Here is a 9,525-nt window from a genome sequence, read left to right on the forward strand (position 1 = left end):
TGGCCTTGTTCAGAAGGTCGGTACATGCATGCATATCAGCAAAAGCCTGGATTCCTAAGCAGTTGACAGGGTGAAGCTGGGATTCCAAAAATTCACAAGTCTTCTTCACATCCTGTAACTGTAAGAGACCAGCTGCTGGGAGAAGTACCTGCAACACACACGTCAATATTCTTAGGCACTTGGGTGGAAAAACACTGTCTCTTTGACCACTTCTACATAGGACACAAGATGTTCAGCCATAGTTTATTATCTGCGTCCATACCCCCATATTCCCTAGAAAACAAATATAAAAATTGTTTTCAATAACAATGATGACTCTTCACATTCCCCATAATTTCCATGTAATCTTTCAAAGGCCTCTTCTCCTTGGTCAGAAGAATATGAGATATCAGATCTTATAAGATTCATGGTTTGTTTTATAAGCATAAACAAAATGTTCCTTTGACTTCTAAAAACACAAATCCTTGGCTGGGCCTGGTGACTCACACCTGTAATCCCAGCACTTTGGGAGGCCAATACAGGAGGATCACTTGAGTTCAGAAGTTTGAGACCAGGCTGGGCAACAGCAAGACCTCATCTCTACAAAAAATATAAAAATTAACCTGGTGTGGTGGCACGCAACTGTAGTGGCAGCTACTCAGGAGGCTGAGGTGTGAGGATCACTTGAGCCTGAGAGGTCGAGGCTGCAGTAATCTGTGATCACCCCACAGCACTCCATCCTGGGTGACAGAGTGAAATCCCATCTCAAAAACAAAACAAAACAAAACAAAACAACAACAACAACAACAAAAACCCATAAATTATTAGGATGCTAGGGGGTGCTATGATTCAATGAAAATGGTTTTGTTCTCTTAGTTCAAGCAGTCATGCGCTTCAGTGATTTGTGGGGAAGGAGTGGCCCCAGAGCAATCCATATCACAAGAAGCCTCATTTTGCTGAAGGCCTGTTTTTCCACTGTATAAGTATCATAACAACTTTCCTTACGGGATAGAACAATTTAAAGTTCAACAACAGTCTCTACCTATAAGCAGACAGTTTCTCTAGAATGTAATATATGTGCTAACAAGGAAAATGTAATAGGTGATTATCTAATAACTTTTTAATTTTCATTTTTATTTGAGTGACTCCAAGCAATTTTATATTAATTATAGGTTATTCTGTGGGATTGAACCACTATCTTCACTATAAATACTATATCCAACACTACAAGTGCTTTTCAAATAAGTCAATAATAGAAAAACATTTTTCCTTGTAAGTGAATTATTACAGTGCTATATAAAGGACCATATTTGAAAGTCAAATTAAGGAGAAAAACTTCAAAAAAAGGTTATCGAATTCTGATGATCCTTTATAAAAGCCAAAGAAACCCCACAAAAAAAACCCTCAATTACTCGAACAATGGTAAATTTTAGAAAAGACATTAGCATTAAAAAAAGATCTAAGTTCCTTCAGAAATTGACTTTCATATATGCCACACTGCAGCCCAAAGACAGAAAAATAATAGTGGTTTATGACTATATGTTATGACTTTCCTAAATCTATGGAGTAAGTCCTAAACATAGAAAAGAAAGACATCATTCACATCTCTCTGTAACAAACTTCTTACCTTCTTAAAGGAAGCACAGAAGCTTTAATTCCTGAACCTAAAGGCTCAAGAAAAAATAGAAACAGTATATAGACATAAGACCTTTTCCTTCGGAGTTTAAGAAAAATAGGTCAGGCGTGGTGGCTCATGCCTGTAATCCCAGCACTTTAGGAGGCCGAGGCAGGTGGATCACTTGAGGTCAGGAGTTTGAGACCACCTGGCCAACATGGTGAAAGCCCAATCTACTAAAAATACAAAAATTAGCTGGGTGTAGTGGCACACACCTGTAGTCTCAGCTACTCAGGAGGCTGAGGAAGGAGAATCACTTGAACCCTGGAGGCAGAGGTTGCAATGAGCCGAGATCACACCACTGCACTCTAGCCTGGGTGACAGAGAGAGACTCTGTCTCAAAAAATAAAAATAAAAATAGAAAATAAAGTATAAATAATGTTACAGCCAAACTTTTTGCATGATATGTATAGTAGGTTTTATTATGAGAGTGAATATCCACAGAAGGCTTTAATTTGTTGATAACTTTCAAATTGCGGGTTTTTCCATGCCAGTGTAATTGCGCTCTGAAGCAACATAAAGTGCGTTCCAAGATGCTTAACAGTACAGCCATTTAATTCAGCAAATTAAATTTCTACATATAGTTTAGAAAGTGGTCTTCAGTGTAAAATTCAATCTCTGTGAAATCTGCACAAATAGTATGATCACCCCTCTAATTAGCATTTTCCTAGAGAAAACAGTATAATACTTGAATTGTTTGGTCACACAGAACGATGAGGAAAAAGTGGTTGGGTGGAAAACAGGCTCACTTACACATTGGTGGTGGGAGCACATATTGGTCCAACCTCCATGAAGAACAATTTGTTTATTTCAAATTCAAAATTACAAATGCACATGTCCTCTGACCCAGCAATTTAACCTATAGATATGCTAACACATGCACAAAATCTCACATGCACAAGATATTCATTACAGCATTATCGTGGCTAATAGCAGTTAGAAATAAGCCTTTAATGTCCATCATAAGGAGACTGATCAAATAATTGGAATCATCCATTCAATTGCAGTCATTCAAACGAAAGAGGAAACTAATAAATGAGATAATTTCTAAAATATATTCCTGAGTGAAAAATAAATTAGTCATTGGTATATTATGCTAACATATACACCGCCACCCCCCCCCCACACACATATGTGTGCGTAGCAGGCTTTTAAAATTTCATTTTGCTTTATTGATTTCAACTTAATCATTACCAAGTTCAGATCTACTGTATTAGGAGACCGAAATTCATAAAATTGTAGATTCTTCTATCTGGAAGGAGCCTAACAAGTCATCTAGGTAGAAATATAAAAGTTATTTCAACAGTGGTCCATGTGGCTACATTATATTCACATATAATTTTTATTGATGACAGTGAAAAGTGGTTACATGCTTGACAAATACATACTAAACATAAAATAAACGTAAGTCAAATGTACAAAAAGTTTGTTCATATTTTTCTTTTGTCAGTAAATCTTTTGAAATTGCCTTGGTTTTATGATGTAGTTTTACTAGGACTAAACTTCAATAGCTCATAATTATGTAATTAATTATATACAGCTTCAAAAGCAATTACTAATTGACCCAGCTTGCTAACATGACGCCTGGTGACCATCAGTCACTCATAATGAAAACAGGAAAACAGCTGGGGCCACATCAACACCTAACTTATTTTGTGTGTCAAACAGCCACTTAAAATTTAAAATGCTCTGACTTCAGATGAACCACATCCCATGATCAAAACCACTCAAACAGCTGTCACCCTGCAAGGTGAATGTCTTGAGATCAAATCAAATCAGACCTTCTAATTTGTGTGATGAAGAAACCACACCCTCGAGGGGTTAAACAGCTTGACCAAGTCATACAGCGAGTCATGGAAAGCTAGGGATATAATCAAATTGGTCAACTCTTTGGTCTACTGTTCTAATACCTTCAACCCCAAATTTAGGTGCAGAATGGAAGTATTTGTATAATTTCTAAATCTCCAACACGGTCCTTTTCATGAAGAATAATAAAGACAACAACCACTTCAACAATGCATTATTGCAGTTACTTCCATTTACTGAGTAATTACTACATCATGCACTGCGCTAAGCACTTGCCAGACAATAATATCTCATTATCTTCATCATACACAAGTGAATACAGAGGGTAGGAGAAGTTGGTAACTTGCTAAAGGTCACACACCTGGTATGGGACAGGCCAAGCCTGCTATGAGAGCGGTACTAACCAAAATGTGCATAATGATTTTAGATGACATACAGATAAACTTCTTGCATTAATAGTTAAGAATATAGGTTCAGGGCAGGCTTGGTGGCTCACATCTGTAATCCCAGCACTTTGGGAGGCTAAGGTGGGCAGATCATTTGAGGTCAGGAGTAGGAGTTCAAGACCAGCCTGGCCAACATAGCGAAACCTCGTTTCTACTAAAAATACAAAAATTAGCTGGGCGTGGTGGTGCACACCTGTAATCCCAGCTACTTGAGAGGCTGAGGAAGGAGAATCGCTTGAACCCAGGAGGCGGAGGCTGCAGTGAGCCGAGATCGGACCACTGTACTCCAGCCTGGGTGACACAGTGAGACTCCATCTCAAAGAAAAAAAAAAAGAATATAGGTTCATAGTTAGAAATACATTTTTTAAAGTTATTTTCCATTTATTTCAATAATACAATAATATAAACATTCCTTCTCAAGTAAACTTATTTAAGCAAAAATTGACTCACTGTAGAGAAAAACATTAAAAATTTAATAGCATCAGCACTTGTAGAATATAGCAAAATCCTGAAGCTGGCCCACAAATGATTACAAGTGATCAGAATTTGGAAAACCCTGATTTAGGAGATCAGATTTAATATTCTAATCTTTCAATATCTAATATAATTCTGATCCTGTGGTTTTACATATCACTGAAAAAGAAGAATGTGCTTTAATCTGGAGGTATCATAATCCCATGGCTTACTTTCTACTGAAGTGGATAAATTGTACTATTGGTAACAAATGTGAGAAACACCTAGCAATGTAAAGAGGTGATTTCTTAATTTGCTATTTAGGTCACAAAAATATCTTGGGCATTGTAACTAAAAGGTCTCTAGTTCTCTTAATTGTGATGTTAGGGTGTCAATTCTAGATCTTTCCTGCTTTCTCTTGTCGGCATTTAGTGCTATAAATTTCCCTCTACACACTGCTTTAAATGTATCCCAGAGATTCTGGTACGTTGTGTCTTTGTTCTCATTAGTTTCAAAGAACATCTTTGTTTCTGCCTTCATTTCCTTATTTACCCAGTAGTCATTCAGAAGCAGGTTGTTCAGTTTCCATGTAGTTGTGTGGTTTTGAGTGAGTTTCTTAATCCTGAGTTCTAATTTGATTGCACCGTGGTCTGAGAGACAGTTTGTTGTGATTTCTGTTCTTTACATTTGCTGAAGAGTGCTTTACTTCCAATTATGTGGTCAATTTTAGAATAAGTGAGATGTGGTGCTGAGAAGAATGTATATTCTGTTGATTTGGGATAGAGAGTTCTGTAGATGTCTATTAGGTCTGCTTGGTGCAGAACTGAGTTCAAGTCCTGAATATCCTTGTTAACCTTCTGTCTTGTTGATCTGTCTAATATTGACAGTGGGATGTTAAATTCTCCCATTATTACTGTGTGGGAGTCTAAGTCTCTTTGTAGGTCTCTAAGGACTTGCTTTATGAATCTGGGTGCTCCTGTATTGGGTGCATATATATTTAGCATAGTTAGCTCTTCTTGTTGAATTGATCCCTTTATCATTATGTAATGGCCTTCTTTGTCTCCTTTGATCTTTGTTGGTTTAAAGCCTGTTTTATCAGAGACTAGGATTGCAACCCTTGCCTTTTGTGCTTTCTATTTGCTTGGTAAATATTCCTCCATCTCTTTATTTTGAGCCTATGTGCGTCTCTGCATATAAGATGGGTCTCCTGAATACAGTACACTGATGGGTCTTGACTCTCGATCCAATTTACCAGTCTGTGTCTTTTAATTGGGGCATTTAGCCCATTTACATTTAAGGTTAATATTGTTATGTGTGAATTTGATTTGTCATTATGATGTTAGCTGGTTATTTTGCCCATTAATTGATGCAGTTTCTTCTTAGCATCGATGGTCTTTACAATTTGGCATGTTTTTGCAGTGGCTGGTACCGGTTGTTCCTTTCCATGTTTAGTGCTTCCTTCAGGAGCTCTTGTAAGGCAGGCCTGGTGGTGACAAAATCTCTCATCATTTGCTTGTCTGTAAAGTATTTTATTTCTCCTTCACTTATGAAGCTTAGTTTGGCTGGATATGAAATTCTGGGTTGAAAATTCTTTTCGGAATGTTGCATATTGGCCTCCACTCTCTTCTGGCTTGTAGGGTTTCTGTGAATAAATCCGCTGTTAGTCTGATGTGCTTCCCTTTGTGGGTAACCCGGCCTTTCTCTCTGGCTGCCCTTAAAATTTTTTCCTTCATTTCAACTTTGGTGAATCTGACAATTATGTGTCTTGGGGTTGTTCTTCTCAAGGAGTATCTTTGTGATGTTCCTCTGTATTTCCTGAATTTGAATGTTGGCCTGCCTTGCTAGGTTGGGGAAGTTCTCCTGGATAATATCCTGAAGAGTGTTTTCCAACTTGGTTCCATTCTCCCCAGCACTTTCAGGTACACCAATCAAGTGTAGATTTGGTCTTTTCATATAGTCCCATATTTCTCGGAGGCTTTGTTCATTTCTTTTTACTCTTTTTTCTCTAACCTTGTCTTCTCACTTTATTTCATTCATTTGATCTTCAATCACTGATACCCTTTCTTCCATTTGATCGAATCGGCTATTGAAGCTTGTGCATGCATCACAAAGTTCTCGTGTCATGGTTTTCAGCTCCATCAGGTCATTTAAGGTCTTCTCTACACGGTTTATTTTAGTTAGCCATTCATCTAACCTTTTTTTGAGGTTTTTAGCTTCCTTGTAATGGGTTAGAACATGCTCCTTTAGCTTGGAGAAGTTTGTAATTACTGACCTTCTGAAGCCTACTTCTGTCCACTCGTCAAAGTCATTCTCCATCCAGCTTTGTTCCATTGCTGGCGAGGAGCTGTGATCCTTTGGAGGAGAAGAGGCTCTGGTTTTTAGAATTTTCAGCATTTCTGCTCTGGTTTCTCCCCATCTTTGTGGTTTTATCTACCTTTGGTCTTTGATGTTGGTGACCTACAGATGGGGTTTTGGTGTGGATGTCCTTTTTGTTGATGTTGATGCTATTCCTTTCTGTTTGTTAGTTTCCCTTCTACCAGTCAGGTCCCTCAGCTGCAGGTCTGCTGGAGTTTGCTGGAGGTCCACTCCAGACTCTGTTTGCCTGGGTGTCACCAGCAGAGGCTGCAGAATGGCAAATATTGTAGAACAGCAAATATTGCTGCCTGATATTTCCTCTGGAAGCTTTGTCCCAGAAGGGCACCTGTCTGTATGAGGTGCTCATTGGCCCCTACTGTAAAGTGTCTCCCAGTTAGGCTACACGGGGTTCAGGGACCCACTTGGGGACAGTCTGTCTGTTCTCAGACCTCAAAGGCCATGCTGGGAGAACCACTGCTCTCTTCAGAGCACAGTTGGAAATGTAGAAATCACCTGTCTTCTGCATCAATCGTGTTGGGAGCTGCAGACCGGAGGTGTTCCTATTCGACCATCTTGGAATGGAACCCCCATTTAGATGCATTTTGACATAGGCCTATGTTATGGTTTTAATGTGTCCCCCAAAATTTCATGTGTTGGAAACTTAATTGCCTTTGTAACAGTATTCAGAAGTGGGGCCTCTAAGAGGTGAAAGATTAATGCCATTATCTTGGGAGTGGTCTCCTGATAAACAGATGAGTTTGGCTTGATTTTCTCTCTGCCTTGTATGCTTCCTTGTCATTCTGCCTTCCACTGTGGGGTGACCCTTGGCAGATGCTAGAGCACCATGCTTTTGGACTTCCCAGTCTGCAGAACCATGAGTCAAATAAATCTAAGGGCTAAGGGGGCAATATGAGGGATTGGCAATTGGAAGCTGGCAGAGGCTGAATGTGCCAGACAAAAGTAGGGTCTTAGCGGGGGCACACAACAGTTGCCATACTGTAGACCTGCAGGAAGCTAACCAGGCCTCTGCTCCTGCCTGTTGACTTCTGGAACCAACTGGAAGCCAGAAGACAGGGGATCCATGATGCATTCTGCACAGCTCAGTCACCAGAGGTTCAAAGAAGAGCCAGAAAGAATAGATAGTGGGTCTGGAGAAGCATACAGAGAATATCCATGTACAGACTTCCAACAATACCCTGTTCTCCTTATACATTAATGCCTTAAACTACTCACTTCTGATCTAGAAAGTCATAATACATGGTTTCAATCTAGAGACTAGTGGTTCTCAAAATTTTCTTTCTATACTTTCCTAATGTAAGATTATTCTAGGAAGCGAACACTCATCCAGGAGCCACATTTCCCATCCCCTTGTATGTAGGTGACATATTGAGACTGAATTGACCAATGGGAGCTGAGTATAAAGGGTTTATCCCTCTTTCAAGCTCGGCTCATGAAAAACTGCATGTTTGATCATCCATGCTCTTTTCCTCTTTAAATTGGCTGGAACGAAGGCAAACTTTACTATTATGATGTTAGGAATCATATGTTGAAGATGAAAAGGTCAAAGATGGATGAAATCTGAGTCCCTGAATCACTATTTAGAGAGCTCATAGAAACAGAAATACTTGCACTGGAAGAAAAAATAAAATACACACAAGAAACTTATTCATTAGGGAGGCGCTATGGTTTGAAAGCTTATGTCCCCCTCAAAATTCATGTTGAAACTCAAATACCCAGTGCAATGGAATTAGGTATAGAGGGCCTGTAGAAGCTGATTAGGTCATGAGGGTGGAGCTCTCATTAGTGACCTTGGGGGTAGAGAGAACTAGTCAGGTCCTCTTGCCTGTCTTCCTCCCACCATGTGAGTATGCAACAACAGAGCACCACCTATGAAGCAGGGAGCTGACTTCACCAGACACAGAACCTCCTGGCACCTTGACCTTGGACTTCCCAGCATCCAGAACTGTGAGAAATAAATTCTATTTGTTATACATAAAAAAAAAAAAAAAAAGAAGAAGGCCTGGTGCAATGGCTTATGCCTGTAATCCCAGCACTTTGGGAGGCCAAAGCAGGCAGATCACTTGAGGCCAGGAGTTCGAGACCAGCCTGGGCAACATGGTGAAACCCCGTCTCTACTCAAAATGCCAAAAAACTTAGCCAGGCATGGTGGTCCCAGCTACTTGGGAGGCTGAGACTGGAGAATCGCTTGAATCCGGGAGGTGGAGGTTGCAGTGAGCTGAGATGGCACCACTGCCCTCCATCCTGGGTGACAGACCAAGACTCTGTCTCAAAAGAACAAAAACAAACAAACAAACAAACAAACAAACAAAAAAAAAAAGAGAGAGAGATTGGTGGTTCTTAATTCCTTTGGGGTCACAGATTTTAAGATGTGCATGTAAGTACTCACACAAATTTATGTACAATATTTTGCCTCCTCAGAGACAGATAATATTTTAGTAAATAATGAATTTGATTTTTTCACTTATATTCTCGGAAAAAAAAGTGGCCAATATGTAACAACTTAAAAAATAAATCCAAATTGTGTATTTAAAATTAAAAAAAAAAGAAATTCAATAGGATATTTCTGTTAACAAGGACATTCCAAAAGTACATGGATTTTTTTTTTTTTTAACTTCAATAAGAACAACTTTTGGAGCGGTCACTGGCAGGTTAACATGCCAACTTTTTCAACTTTGACATTCCACAGATGTAAACTCTAACACTAATGATAGAAAGTTATGAAATCTCTGACTTCAAGGGTGAGTATTGCAGATGGAATCAAAATTCCCATTGCTTGCTTGCTTTTTCAAG

Source organism: Gorilla gorilla, chromosome 3 (genome assembly GCF_029281585.2).
Source record: "Gorilla gorilla gorilla isolate KB3781 chromosome 3, NHGRI_mGorGor1-v2.1_pri, whole genome shotgun sequence".
Taxonomy (NCBI): Eukaryota; Metazoa; Chordata; class Mammalia; order Primates; family Hominidae; genus Gorilla; species Gorilla gorilla.